Here is a 15,821-nt window from a genome sequence, read left to right on the forward strand (position 1 = left end):
GCTAACAGTGAAAGGGAAGGGAAGATGTGTTTGATGATGCTGTCCTGCTGGAGGTGATGGAAGTGGCGGATAATGACTCTGTGAATGTGGATTCTAGTACAGTAGGAAGTGAGGGTAAGGGGAGGTCAATCTTTGTTCCGGGAAGGAGGGGACAGAGTAAGGGGAGAAGCAAGGGAAATGGGACAGTCACAGCTGAAGGATCGATCCATCAAAGTTAGAGGATTTCTCGTTTGAGAGAAAAGGTGGTAATGTATGAAGCATACCGCTTGAATGTTGCATCATCGAACAGAAATGATAGAGCCAGAGAAACTGTGAGAATGAAGTCACTCTCAGCTGATCATGTGTTCAGCCACATACAGAGGTCCCCCAAATGATTGAAAAGAGCAAGGCATTTCGATTGATGTCTTATACCTGGTCTAAAACAGAATGTGAAAATAGACCCAGTTGAAGGTCAGTAGATGTGTGGGGGAGAAATGTAAGCAGATACTTCATAATACTCAGCACTGATGGACTCTGGTCAAAAACAAAGATGGTATGAAGATGTGAAGATGAACCACCCATGATGCATTTAGGCTGTGAAGGATAACTATTCAGTCACAAGCTAACGACTTCAGATTGGTGAGCTCTAGCATCGGCCACATTTGGGATGTTTAGTTTTGGAACCCGAAGAGGTTAGTATAAAGCAAAATATAAGCAAAAATATTCCAAAACTGGCAAGAAATATTTCTTTTTTAAAACTACGCAATAGTTTTTTCCAAATCGATTTAAAAATATGTTCATGATGTGCGTGTGACCCTTTGAAGAAAGGCTGGAAATTATATGTGGGACACCTGTAGGATGTAACTGGGGAACTGGTTTCAGGGAACAGGCAGAGAATTTAAAGCAGGATTTTACATCGTTCCTTACAGGGGAAGTCAAAATGAGTTTCAATATTATAAACAAAATTGTAGTCGGATGGAAGTGTTTGCACTGTGTCTAACAAAACGAACAAGGCTTTTCTCAAACAGATAAGACCAAGGGTAAACGAGTCATCAGCAATTCATAGCTGGTTTTAATAGAAGTGGTTACAGAGTGACTGGTGGCACGATGTGAAATATTCCATGCCTCACTAGATTACTGGAGTGTTCCAGCAAAACTGGAGAACCACCAAAGTGGCGTCTCTCTTCAAGAAGAGAAAAGTTTTCAAATGTTTAGGTGCTACCTTTATCTGAATAATAGAGCATATTTGAGAGGCTTATTGAACTCATGATGCACTTTCATCCTGAGTATTAAAATAAACAACTCTGCTCCTTCCCCGATGCGTTACACACTGGGGGGTGAACATTTTGCTGAAGTTGGTAATTACTTCGAAAATTATCTGGAACATTGTACAAACGACATCATCCAGAGAATTGTAGAAACAGTATTCTCCAGAACATTTTCTAAACATGTAGGGGTATTGTGTAGGTGAGTGAGAGAGAGAGAGAGAGAGAGAGAGAGAGAGAAAGAGAGAGAGAGAGAGAGAGAGAGAGAGAAAGAGAGAGAGAGAGAGAGAGAGAGAGAAAGAGAGAGAGAAGGTGCTGCATGTAGTAATGAGAGTGATGGAGCCTTATTCGGGGGAAGGAGCTATAACAGGTATTCAGTGAGTGTGAGGGAGCAGAGAGAATATGGCCATCTTTATCCTGCCAGAGCGGGGAAGGTTATTGTTGTGTTTCCTGTTCTGCTGGACATTTCTTCAGTCTGCAGATATTGCACTGTGCTGGGTTGTGAACTCAGACCATGCTTGATGGGTCTGGTGCTGTGGCCCCCTCTAGAAAGTCGGTCTACACTCGACTAGCCCATCCATCAGGACCTCCGTGCCCCTGTCGACAAACTGTGGTGCAATTGCCCCTTTTCTGCCATGCTCGGGATAAACTGTGCAGGGCAGTTCAGAACTGAGAAAGCTCAACCGCGTGCCCATTGGCCTTTTAAAGGTGGAACCAGTGCCAGGTATCATGGAATATCCAGGGACATCTGCGTGATAATGAGTGCCTCCAGCCATGATGGGTGGGAGAATCGGGCTGGCATTGAATGAGAGGGACATCGTGGGGTGGGGTGGGTAGCTAATGAGGTGAGTTTGATAAGATAGCACAAGGAAACTAGCTCAGCTTCGTGCAGACAATCTCTCTGTTACACTCAATGAAAATGGCACTGTGACAAATTGTTGTAGGATTCAGCCCAATGAGTCGAAGACTGTGCTGACCCTGCTCCCAGTTCTAAAGCTGCAGAACAAATACTCATCCCAAACTCTCCACCATCTTAACTTACACCAATATCCTGTTCACCCATCATTCATGGAAACAGTGACCCCATATTGCAAGATGTTTTCGAAACGTTTTCATTTCACAGTTTTTAAAGTTACCATCAGATACTTCACTGAAATTCTCTCAATCTCCACCTTCATTTACCAAGCTCCTCACATTTGGTGGCATTTCAGCTGATTCATGCCCGCTTTCTGGCGGTGAATTTCACACCCACAGCACCCCGTTGTCATAGCACAATGGAGATATGGAGCTGGAAATGGATGGGAGCTGCACATCCTGTCACTTCCAACATGGGTTGCAAGTTTCCCCACGTACAGCAATGATCTAACACAGTGTTTCTCAGCAATGCAGCGGTTAGTGTAGACAGCTGTACATCTGGGAAGGTAACTGCTCTAGATTAACAGATAACTTCATTGCTATTCACTGCAGAGTTCCCCCTGCTGGAAAGATACTCAGTCCTTGTTTATAGAACAATGCACTTGTGTGCTCTGCAGGTTTATATAGCAATGCACTGATGGACGGATAAGAAGTGGACTGGTGAGCTCTGAACATTGTTCATTCCTGGACATATTGTTAAGCAATACACTGGTCTGGTTTACGCTTAATGATGAACATATATCTCATCTGGGCTTCTACGTGTGTGGGCATGATCTGTGAGGTGGATTGAGTATCCGATATAATTCCTGATATATCTATCACTCCTCCAGCTCGGCCCATTCCGCTATTTAACCCCATACTTCTGCAAAATGTTGTCGATTAAGTAATAACCCAAGTAAAACGTGAATGTCTGTCGCTCTCGTTATGCAAATGGAGAAGGTGACTTGGATCGAATTTTTTAAAAAAAATTAAAGCGAACTGTCAGGGGCTGTGTTTCAGATATAATTCGCTTGGTCAAGATATTCAAATTAAGCAAAATACAATTCATTCAAACACTGTTTGGCTTCAAGGATCATAAGGAATGGACCGTATCTACACTGTCTATAGCACTGTAGGAGCCTCTCAAAAATGCCTAACCCCACCTAAGCCGATAAATTATGATATGATAAATGTCAAATTAAACAGTAATAAATCAAACGAAAGGATGCAGCAGGCCTGCTGATCAGAAACAGACGGCCTCGAGACCCCAGCAATTTCTACCTTGCCAAAACACAGTAGAATCATCAAGCTTGTGAAGAGAAAGCATCATCTCTCTCTCCTTTAGCTCTATTTTTACAACTGGAGATGTGCCATTAACCCAATAGTCACCGATGTCAACATCCCACCCACACCAAGTATTATGGTGTTATATCAGGGTTATTGTGAAAGGAGTTAACTTGAGCTGTTTGTTCAGTGACTGCGATTAATATCAGTCTTCCTGGATCTAACTGGATCACTGGAGGCTTTACGTCGTCCATAATTAGGGGATTCTTTCAATTTGTTATGCCATAGTATTTGGGGCACTGTAATCCTCAACACGATTGGGATCAGCAGCTACAGAGAGAGGAAGAGATCAGAATCTGAAAACATTAGAATATTCCAACAATGGATCAGAGTCTGAGAACATTAGACTGGAATCTCCCAACAATGGAAAAGGGTTTATCGGTGGGACTTTACTACCTTTCATGGGATTGGGCATGGTTACAGTTGCGGATACAAGCTGTACTCATGATTATTCAAGCTGGGTACTATCCCATCCTCACGATCATTGGTGTTCCTGGTAAGCCTATCTCTGTCAATTCTATTAACGATGGTGAAGGTTATTGCTATTTCAGTTAATTATATTTAACAAATACATGAACTTTCAGGCACAAATTCCACTTCCTTTGCATGCATTTCCAAACTCCTGACTCACAAGCATCTAAGAAGGGACAAGACTGTTCGGAACCTTGAATCTCCTTTTTGTCCTGAACTGTTTTAGGTCTCTTTATTCTCTCTGTCATCAAATCTGCCGATACCAACATCCCTAATAACCCCAGTCTCCAGCTATGCCTCAGTGCCATTGCTAAATTACCTATCATCTACCCCTTCGTTAATGACAGATGTTACGGCTCCAATTCTCTTCTGACCACCCTTCCAGTTACAAATATTTTGACTACAAACTTCACCTTGTCTCTGCAGTTACTTCACAACAGGGACTCTGTATCAGAGTAGTAGTGCCGCTGACCATGTAATTCAGAGGCATAGGTTGTTTCTCTAAAATCATTGTTTGAAATCCTACCACAGCCAATGTCTAAACTTAAATTCGAATGACAAAAATTGGAATGAAACCTAATTTCATTCATGGCAAACATCAACCATCAGTATTTCTTTTCTTATTATAATGATAACCTATGGTAAAGAAAGTTAACATTTTTGTGCTGTTTGGACGAAGTGTGATTTCAGACCCACAACAGTGTAGCTGGCTTCTGTTAGATTCTGGAAAGGATCCTGCAGACTGGAAAGCAGCTGTTGTCAACTTAAATATTTGAAACAGGATGGAGAGGGCAAACACAAAACTAAATAGATTGATACCAACTGTGAGAAAAATATTGTAGCCTTTTATAAGGAATATGACAACTAGACACTTGGAGATTAGTGTTGAAAATGTGTTGCTGGAAAAGCGCAGCAGGTCAGGCAGCATCCAAGAAGCAGGAGAATCGATGTTTCAGGCATGAGCCCTTCTTCAGGAAAGGCTCCTGCAGAAGGGTTCATGCCCGAAACGTCAATTCTCCTGCTCCTTGGATGCTGCCTGAGCTGTTGCGCTTTTCCAGCAACACATTTTCAACTCTGATCTCCAGAATCTGCAGTCATCACTTCTCCTACTTGGAGAATAGCGATCTGATTTGCTATAGTTGGCCTAGATTCAGGAAAGGGAAATGATCTTTGATAAACGTGCTGGAATTTGTGGAGATTTTCCGCTGTGGCATCGACAATTGAGAACCAATGGAAATGGAGTATTTAAATTTTCAGCAGACATTTGACATAGTTGAATTCGGTTGAATGGGGAATGTTAAATTCATTGCGTATGTAAGTGTGAAATATATACCATATGGATTAAAAAGTCGATATTGGAGACAATGAAGGGAGTAGGATTTTTCTCTGGACTGAAGACTTCTTGGGTATTAGAAGGATCAGTGTTTGGGCAATAGTTGTTCACAAGCTATAAAAACTGAATCAGATGTGAATAAATATCTTCATTCACATTTATGTTTTTTTTCAATGGTGAGAGATCGGGAAGTGTTGTTGAAAAGGACCTGGATGACCTTGGTCATAAGTCACCAATAGAATTCTTACGTTGAAGGAAGTAAGTGATATGTGGCTCTTCATGCAAAATGATTGAAGTACCAGAGTTGGTATATCTTTCCCAACGGTATTGTTTTGTTTTGAAAATTCTTGTTGCATTGTGTACAGAGTTGGTCTGTTTTATAAATAATTATCTCTTTGTCACAGAGAGAGTGCAAAGGAGTTTCACCAGACTAAACCCTTGCATGATGGTGCAATGAGTAGAGAGTGAAGGAACGATGTGTTTAATTTGTAGTGCTGTGAGAGAATAAGAAGTTGAAACTTGATGGCTACGGACGGACACTCATTACATCCCAAAATTCCACACTATACATTGGATGTTTGATTCCCAAAAGATTATATGCCTCTGCAGAACCCCCATTTCGATTGACAGAAAGGTACAGGCTCTGAAGAAACTCTGGACACTTGAATGCACAGTTACTGTGTGACACTGTATTGAATGTCACTTTGTACACAATCCTGTCAGCAGTCACAATACCTTCATTCTGAAAGAGTTAACAATTCTGCACCAGCTTCTGACCTCCATAGAGACCATGGGTCTGCTTTCTTGAAGATAGAAGACAGCTTGGAGAATGGATAATAAAGTTGGCGTCATTCCTACTACCAGAAAACCATGTTAAAGTAGAACATAGGTAGCATGAGTAATAAAGCCATGTGGACCAGGTAGGAACAGCCCATCTGTTCATTGCTCCATTTGTTTGTGATGTTGGAGCATCTCTGATACCTTCCCATTCCTGTATTAGTGACTTGAGAAGCTGAATGACGTCTTCCTGTTCCTGTGTAAGTGACTCCAGATGTGAAATGATCTCTTTCTGATCCTGTGTAAGTGACGTGTGGGAGTGAGCAGATTCATTTTCTTCTTGCGTAATAGGCAGGAGGGACTCAATGAGCTACCACACATCCTGCCCAATAGTTGATGGGCTAAATAACTTCCCCATATTCTTGTGAACCCAGATTGTGGTGCTGAACGAGCACCTCCGTTTACTGTGGAAATGTGCAGTCTCTGCCATTGCTGTTACATGAATGTTACCCAGGCTTTAACAGCATGATCTTGAATGGTATCCCGTTCTAGTTGCCCATGGACACTGACTACTTCAAGAGCTGAGTAGGAACAACTTGTTCTGAACATGATGTAATCTTCTGCAAATATCCCCATTTATGTTCAGTTTGGACTCAATGGGCTGAATGGGCTCCTCCCACACTGTAGCTATTCTATAATGACCGACTGGAGATGCCTGGGCTGAAGGTGCTACCCTAAGGATCTCCTACATATGGGTCCAATGGCTGAGATGATTGATGTCCCGCGGTGATAACCATCTTCCTTTGTGCTCTGAATGACTCCAAACTGCAGAGAGGTCACAATCGATTCACATTAAGTGCGATTTTGCTCAGGCTCCTTGATGTCATCCTCAGTCAAATACTGCTTTGAGTTCTGGGCCAGTCTCTCTGCCTGAGCCCATGTGTTCCCTCTTTTTTTATATATCAATAGGTTTTGGTGTAGAAGCAGAGAACGTTTTCTTCAAACAGAGGGTAGTGAATGTCAGGAATTCTCTTACACAGAGAGTTAGGGGAGCGAGATCACTGAAAGGGTCCAATGGTGTTCTGCAGGGATCAGGTCTTGGACCTCTGTCGTTGTGACTTTTATAAATGAACTTGGATGAGGAAGTGGAAGGGTTGGTTAGCAAATTTGCTGATAACACGAAGGTTTATAGAGTGGTACATAGCGTGGGGGGCTGTTGGAAGTTGCAATGGGACATTGACATAATGCCGAGCTGGGCTAAGAATGGAGTTCAAATTGGAAAAGTGTGAAGTGATTACCTTTGTCAGCTTGAATTTGAATGCAGAATACAGGGTTAATGACATGATTCTTGTTAGTGTGGAGGAATAGATGTATCTTGGGTTCCATATCCTTACAGCCTTCAAAGTTACGACCTAAACTAACTGGATTGTTAAGAAGGCGAATGGTGTGTTAGCTTTCATTAACAGGGGATTGATTTTAAGAGCCGCGAGGTTATGCTGCAGCTCTATAGAGCCTTGGTGAGACCATGCATGACGTATTGTATCCAGTTCTGGTCAACCAATTATAGGAAGGATATGGAAAATTTAGGAACGGTGCAGAGGAAATTTATCAAAATGCTGCCTGGACTGGAGGTCCGGTCTTATGAAGAAAGGTTGACAGAGCTAGTGCTTTTATCATTGGCATGAAGAAGGATGACAGGTAACTTGATAGAGATAAACAAGATGGTGAGAGATGTATGCATATTATTAGACATTGGAAAGCCAGAGTTTTTTTTCCCCCAAGGCAGGAAAGGCTGTGTGAAGGGGGCATCATTTGGAGCAAAGTTTCGAGGAGATCTCAGAGGTTGGTTCCTTATACAGAGAGTGGTGGGTGCGTGAAATGCACTGCCTGCAGTGCTATTTAGTCAGGTATATTAGGGACATGTAAGCGACTCTGACATAGGCACATGGGAGGATAGTACAATATAGTGTATGTGGGCTAGTCTGATCTGAGGTAGGATAAAAGGTCGATGCAACATCGAGGGCAGAAGGGCCTGTACTGTGCTGTACTGTTCTATGTTTTATCTTCAATGAAACTACTTAAAGAGTGGGGTAGATGAATTTTGTCAGAGAGATGAGGGCTATGAGGAATCGGGCATTAAAGAGGATTTGCGACCTAGAGCAGATCAGCCATGATCTTAGTGAAGGGCAAGGCAGGATTTGGGTTTGAACGATTTGCTCCTGTTTCTGATGTACTTCCATTATGTTATTGGAAAGTTAGTGGCTGCTATTTTCCTGGAAGATCTGTTATTGAATATTGTAGTCAGGAAGGCCAGAGGATTCTGTGAGCCATCTCTCGGTGAGGTCTATGTGCTGTATTCACAGTGAATCTGGGTCTACAACATGAACAACAAATGGGGCACAAGTTGCAGAGAGGGTACGCTCTGTAAAGAGAGATGAGGGGCGACTTTCATATCCAGTCTGAGTTTTCTAATTCTAATTTCCAAATCTCCCAAACCATGTGGGGCAGCCTTCAGGGACTGAAAGGTCTTACTTGTTCCTGTGTCCTTGGTTATAGCAGTAAGTGGACAACAATTGCTCCTGTCTGGCAAGTTTGAGGGCTGAATGGAACACGGAGATATGGGACTGAGGAGCAGGAGTGGCTCATTAGACACTTTGAGGCTTCTCCACCAGACACCAAGATTGTGGCTGATCAGGTTGTGATATCAGCTCCACTTTCCTGTCTGTATCGCATTATTACTTCTCTTCTAACTCAACTTTGTATAAATGTAAACAAAGAGGAATGTCAAAATTCTGGGGAAGAGAATTCCCACTTGATAGGTCCTTGTAGAATTTTCCTCATCCCTCTGATAGAATCAGAGAGTCATGCAGCATTGAAACAGATCCTTTATTCCAGCTTACCCATGCCAACCAGTTATCCCAAACTTATCAAGTCCCATTTGCCATCATTTTCTCCATATCCCTCTGAACCATTCCTATTTATGTATCTATCCATATGTATTTTAAACGTGTAATTGGGCCCGTTGTCAACATATTCTCTGACAGCAATTTACATATACACACCACCTTCTGCATAAAAATGCAACTGCTAAGGTCCACTCTAAGTCTCCCCCAAACTTTCAACCTATGCTGTCTAGTTCTGGATTGGTCATTCAGACCAAATACATTGGTCATTCAGACTATCCATGCCCCTCAGGATTTGAAAAACCAATTTCATACCACCATTCACCCTCCGCCAGTCCAGGGGAAGAGGCCTCAACCTGTTCATCCTCTCCATGAAGATCAAACCCTCCAGTACTGGAAAGTCCTTGTAAATATTTTCTGCGCACTCTCAACATCCTCCCATCAGGAGACCCAACCGAATTGTGCACAGTATTTTTAAAGTAGTCTCACCAGTGTCCTGTCCAGGGGTAACATGCCGCATCAACTCCTCTACACAATGTTCGGACCAATTAAGGTAAGCGTGCCAAACATGTTCTTCACTACCCTGTCTATCTGTGACTCCACTTTCAAGGAACTGTGAACCTGTACCCGTAGGTCTCTTTTTTCGGCAGCATTCTCCAGTGCACAACATAGTTTAACTTACCAAAATGCAAAACCTCACAATAATCTAAATTAAACTCCATCTGCCAGTCCTTGTGACTTTGATGGGGTCAAGGGTGCCGCTGAACTCTGAGGTAATTGCTTCACTGTCCGCTGCACCACTTTGTTGATGTTATCTGTTAACTTACTAAGCATGCCTCTGGTATTCACATCCTAGTCATTTACACCCATGATGAAAAGCAGTGAGCTCAGCACTGATTCTATCAGCACACCACTGGCCTCAGTCTGGAAAACAATTCGTTATCTTCAAGACAATTTTATATCCAATTGGTTAACTTTCCCTGGATTCCATGTGACCTAACCTGTTTTCGATGAGGAACCTTATTAAACGCCTTGCTGAAGCCAGTGTGAAAAAAGTATACCACAGTGCCTTCTTCAATCTTCTTTGTCACGTTCTCAAAATACTCAAACACATTAATGTGTCATGATCTCCATCGCACAAATCCATGTTGACTACCCCACACCAGTCTTTCTAATGCACATAAATCCTATCCCTCAGATACCTCTCCAACAACCTACACTTCACTGACATTAGGGTCACTGAGTCGATAATTAATTGTGTTTTTGGATCACTGTTCCCTTTTCTAGTCCCACTCCTCAACTGGTCACAAAAAAATTCAATTATAATGATGTTGGTGATATGGGCAATGATATAGTTCTCAGAGAGTGTCATGGTCAGTGTATGGAACAAGTCAGGCAGATTTATTTGATCTGATCTAACAACACGTTTACGACTAAAACAAAGTTACTCAAACTATGATGGAAAGAAGAATAATGAGTGGATATTGCAAATATGCACATTAATATTTCCCGTTGAAAAATACTGAGGCATAAACACACACACACGTGTTTGATAACAAACTGGAAATGAAAATCTCTGCGATGTTAACTTGAAAGAACTTTGTCCAAATATTACTGGAACTCGTGACAAAAGGGAAAATGAGAGTTTGGCCCGTATGTTGTCCTACTTGCAGAGTCAGTGAGTCCTACAGCATGAAGACAGGCCCTTTGACCCAAACTGGTCAAATGTACATCCACACTAAACATATTCTCTGGACTTGTCCCATATGCTTCTGAACATTTCCTATCCATGCATTTGTCCAAATGCCTTTTAAATATTGTTAATGTAAATGCCTGAACTACTTCCACTGACAGCTCATTCCATTTACGTACCACCTTCTGTGTAAAATTTGCCTCTCTTGGTTTCTTTTATTTTTCCCCCTCTAAATGTAAACTGATGCACTCTAGTCCTCGATTCCAAAACTCTGGGATAAAAAGGCTGAGTTCATTCATTATATCCATGCCTCTCATGATCTCGTACAGAATTTTTTTAAGAAACCACCAAAACCACACCCCCCCCCCCCACCCTTTCAATCTCCTTTGTTCTAAAGAAAAATGTCCTTTCTTGTCCAACCTCTCTGTAACTCAGGCTGTTGGGTCATATCAGCATCCTAGTAAATTCCGTCTGCAATCTTTCCAGTTTAATAAAATCCTTCCAACAGCAAAGTGACCAAACCTGAACACAACACTGTAAGTGCAGCCTCGTCCTGAAACGTGCAACATAACTTCCCAACTTCTATACTCAATGCCCTGACTGATGAATGCCAGTGTGCTTCTTCACTTCCCTGTCTCCCTGTGACTTTACTTTCAGAGAACCGTGCACCTGTACTCCAAGGTCCCTCTGTTCCACTACAAATTTAACGTCATACCATTCACAATGAAATTCCTGCCTTGATTTGACTTTCCAAAATGCAAAACGTACACTTATCTATATTAAACTACGTTTCCCTATTTCTCAGCCCACTTCCCCAGCTAATCATGGTCCTGCAGCTATTTCTGAAAACTTCCTTTACTGTATCAGCAAATTATGTTAGGCTTACTGGTCTACATTTCCCAGGTATTTCTTTCCTTCCGTTCTTGAATAAGGGCACACCATTCGCTACCCTCAGTCTTCTGGGAACTCACCTGTAGCTAATGATGATGCCATAATATCAGCCAGGGTCCCTGTAGTGTCTTCTCTAGCCTCCTGCTGTGTTCTTTGATACATCTGGTCAGAACCAAGATTTTTATTCACCTTCCTACATTCTAATACATGCAACAACTCCTCTACTGTGATATGGAATGTCCCCAAGATATCACCACTAACCTCCCTAAGCTACCACACCAAGTCTTCAAGTATTTCCCCACGTTAAGCACAGAGGAGAAATATTCATTGAGAACCTTGAGAATTTCCTTTGGTTCCGCATATACATATCCACTTTGGTCCTTGAGGGGTCATATTCTCACTGCGGTTATTTTCTTTTCTTTAATATACATAAACAACCTGTTTGGATTCATCCTGATCATCTCAGCCAAGGCTATCTCGTGCCCTCTTTTCGCCCTCTGAGATCCTTCTTCAGTAAACTCCTGTATCCTCTGTATATCTCCAGGGATTCCTTTGATCCCATCTGCCTGGACCTGAGCCACACCTCTTCAATTTCTCTTGTCTTCCAGGTCTCCAACCTCATGCCAACTTTGTCCTTCACCCCCATAGGAACATATACACCTTGAACTCCAACTATCTCACGTTTCAAGACCTCCCAGTTGTTGGAGGTCGTTTCGCCTGCAATGAAATTGCTCCGAACAACCCCTGCAAGTTCCTGTCTATTTCCATCAACATTGACCTTTCCCCGAGTTAGAACTTGCACTGTGTACCGGTTTGTCTCTCTCCATAACTATTTAAAGATTAATAGAACTATGGTCACTGGTCTCAAAGTGCTCCCACATTGTCACCTCCATCACCTGTCCCGCTCTATTTCCCAAGAGTCGGTCGAGTTTGCCAATTCCCGAACAGGACCTTCTCCATACTGCATGAGGAAAGTTTTCTAAACACACTTAATACATTAACCCCATCAAAGCCCTTAGTTCTGTGTAAGTCCCAGTCTATATTCATACATATAAAATCTCCTACTGTGAGAATTCTATTGCCCCTGCAAGTGTCCCAAACTCTCTACATATTTTTGTTCCTCTAACTCCCATTGACTATTTGGGGGTCTATAGTACAACCCCAATAATATCATCATCCCCTTCTTATTTCTTAGCTCCACACACATAAACTCCCCGGATGATCGTCCACGTATTTTATCTCTGAACACTGCTGTGATACTCACCTTAATCAAAAATGGAACTCACCCTCCGCTCCTTCCACCACCACTATCCCACCTAAAGCAGCTGTACCCTGGTGCATTAAGCTGCCAGTCCTATCTCTCCCTTAGCCATGTTTCTGTAATGGCTATAACATCCCAGTCCCATGTACTTATCCATGCCCTGAGTTCATCGGCCTTATCTGGCAGCCGTCTTGCATTGTAACAGATGCAATTTAATCCAACAGGCAATCCTTGTTTTCTGTCATGTTCCAGCCTGACCTGCCTCTTCACTTTACTGTTTCTAATTACTGCATCTCCTTCCAGCCTCACACTTGTCACCCTGCTGTTGATGATCCCATAGTACCCCCAAACCCAGCCAATCTAATTTAAACCCTTCCTTGTAGCATTAGCCATCCTCCCAGCCAGGATGTTTCCCCCTCCCTCCAATTCAGGTATAACCCGTCCCCCTTGAACAGATCACCTCTGCCCCACAAAACTTCTTAATAATCAAAAGATCTATATCACTACACTGCCCAAATTCTTTAGCCACGCATTCATCTGCCATAACGACCTGTTCTTACCCTGACTAGCACACATAGCACTGGACGTAAACCGAAGATTACCACGGTCATCGTCCTGGCTTTTATCCTTTTTCCTAGCTCTCTGTAATCACTCTGCAGGACCTCTTCACTATTTCTACCTCTGTCATTTTGTACCAACATGCACAATGACTTCTGGCTGCTCCCCCACCCCGGTGAGAACGTTCTGCAGCCGCTTGGAGACATCCTGGACCCTAGGATGTGGGGGGCAACTCACCATCCTGGATTCCCATTTGCAGTCACAGAAATTCCTGTCTGTTCCCATCACTATCGAGTCTGAATAATTACTTCTGAAGTTATTCTGCTCGCAGAACCTTCTGATAATGGGATTTCTTCCTGAAACAGTTGGATTTAGCTAAACCACCTTTGATTCAAGCAGGTGGGAAGGTTCCAAGGAATCCTCATCAGGAATCCTTCATGAGTGAGAAAACCGACTGTTTTTTTTTTAGCTCGCACATATTGCTGTGATGAGGGACAGGGAAAGAGAAAGGGAGGAACAGACTGTTCCTTCTCAGGTAGGTTACATTTTTCCATCTTAAGTTGAATCAATAATGTTACCAGAACTCAGACTGGACTTTGTGTGCTCTCCTTGAATGTTGTCTGAACATTATGGCTCCATCACATTCCCTGATCCATGCAGGTGCATCATTGCTGCTGTCGTACACAGAATCATTTCATTAACAAATAATTACCCTCTTTTTGATTTGAAGATGTGTTTATATGTACCTGCATAATATAAAAATAAAATGGTTAATGTATTCACAATATCTTCATTAAAATGAATGTCTTATCTTAAACAAATACAGAAATTTCTGGAAAAGCTCAGCAGGTCTATCAGCATGTCTGAAGAGAAATGAGAGTAAACTTTTCTGCTCCAGCGACCTTGCCTCAGAACCTAGCTTATTCTCAAATTCGATCCCCAGTTTTTTTCTCCAACACAAGAGGAAATATCCATCAGGTATTCACCAGCTACTCGCTGCTCATGATCGTATATGGTCAATAAGAACATCTGCCATTCTCAGGCCTGAACTTAATCCTTCATGACATAATGCGTTCATCACTAGGCCAAGTAAAGAGTAACATTTTTGGAAAATTTGCAAACCGTTTAGCTTTTACATAACTTCAAACAATACATCAGATGTGGTCTCAGCAATGCCCTGTACTGATGCAGGAAAACATCGCTAAGATCAAACCTGACCCCCTTGCATGAAACAGCATCATTCTGTTTCCATTCCAAATCAGTTGCTGCATCTTCACAGTAACTTGATGTGCTTCATATGGTAATACACAAAAATCCCTCTGTACCACCAAGTTCTGCATTTTCTCTCCATTTAAATTATTTGCTCCTGTTTTGCCGTTTTCCCAAAACACAAAATTCCAGTCACCCACATCGTACACTGATCCTCGAAGAATTCTACTAGTTACAGCTTTCCAACCTTAAAACAATTAATTATCTCAAATCTGTATTTCAGGTTAGCTAACCAGGGCTCCCCTGTTCCAGTTTAACTGCACAGAAAGGTTGTATAGCCTTCTGCTGTACGGTGTAATTTAGTCAAAGAGTTGAATGACTATATTCTATTCCTGTGTAACACCATAGAGGGACAGAATTGCCTCCTCCTGACTCATTATAACGATTCTGACTGGCTGAAAGGGGTCTTCCTCTCTCGCTGTAACAGCCTCGAGATGTGAACTGGGAGGACCACACGTGGTATAGGAGCAGCAGAAGGCCATTCGGCCCCTCCACCCTGCTGCACAATTTAGAAGCATCATGGCTGGTCTGACTGTAGCTGACCACCACCTTCCTGTCTGTTCCCACTAAATATTGACTCTTCTGTCCATCAAAGATCACTTAAGGTCAGCCTTGAATATCTTCAATGACCCAGTCTTCACCGTTCCCTGGGGATGACAGCACTATGGATCGCACAGTCTGAATGAGAATGGAACAACGTTATCTCAAATGTTAATGGGAGACCCTTTAATTCGAAAGTGTGTTAATCTCACAGCAAGTTATCTCCTCTTTTCAGAAATAAGGGCAAAACAAATGGGAGGAGTCATAGACCATTCAGCCCCTCAAATCTATCCCACAGTCCCATTGACTGTTCAGTAATTCATTTATCAATGTCAGCCTCCATTGCACCCTTGGGAAAATATTCCTGTCATCTTAAGGAAATGGAAATGGCCGTTTCACCCATCAATTCTACTTTGCTGTTCGGTGCTGCCTGACATGTTTCTCAACACAATTCTCCCGCCTTCTCACTGTAACTCTGGATCCATGTTTTAATCAAAAAATATCTTTCTCTATTTAAAAGACACGTCTTTGTGTGTGTGTGTGTGTGTGTGTGTGTGTGTGTGTGTGTGTGTGTGTGTGTGTGTGTGTGTGTGTGTGTGTGTGTGTGTGTGTGTGTGTGTGTGTGTATACATCTGCTTAATGG

This window comes from Hemiscyllium ocellatum, chromosome 38 (genome assembly GCF_020745735.1).
Source record: "Hemiscyllium ocellatum isolate sHemOce1 chromosome 38, sHemOce1.pat.X.cur, whole genome shotgun sequence".
Taxonomy (NCBI): domain Eukaryota; kingdom Metazoa; phylum Chordata; class Chondrichthyes; order Orectolobiformes; family Hemiscylliidae; genus Hemiscyllium; species Hemiscyllium ocellatum.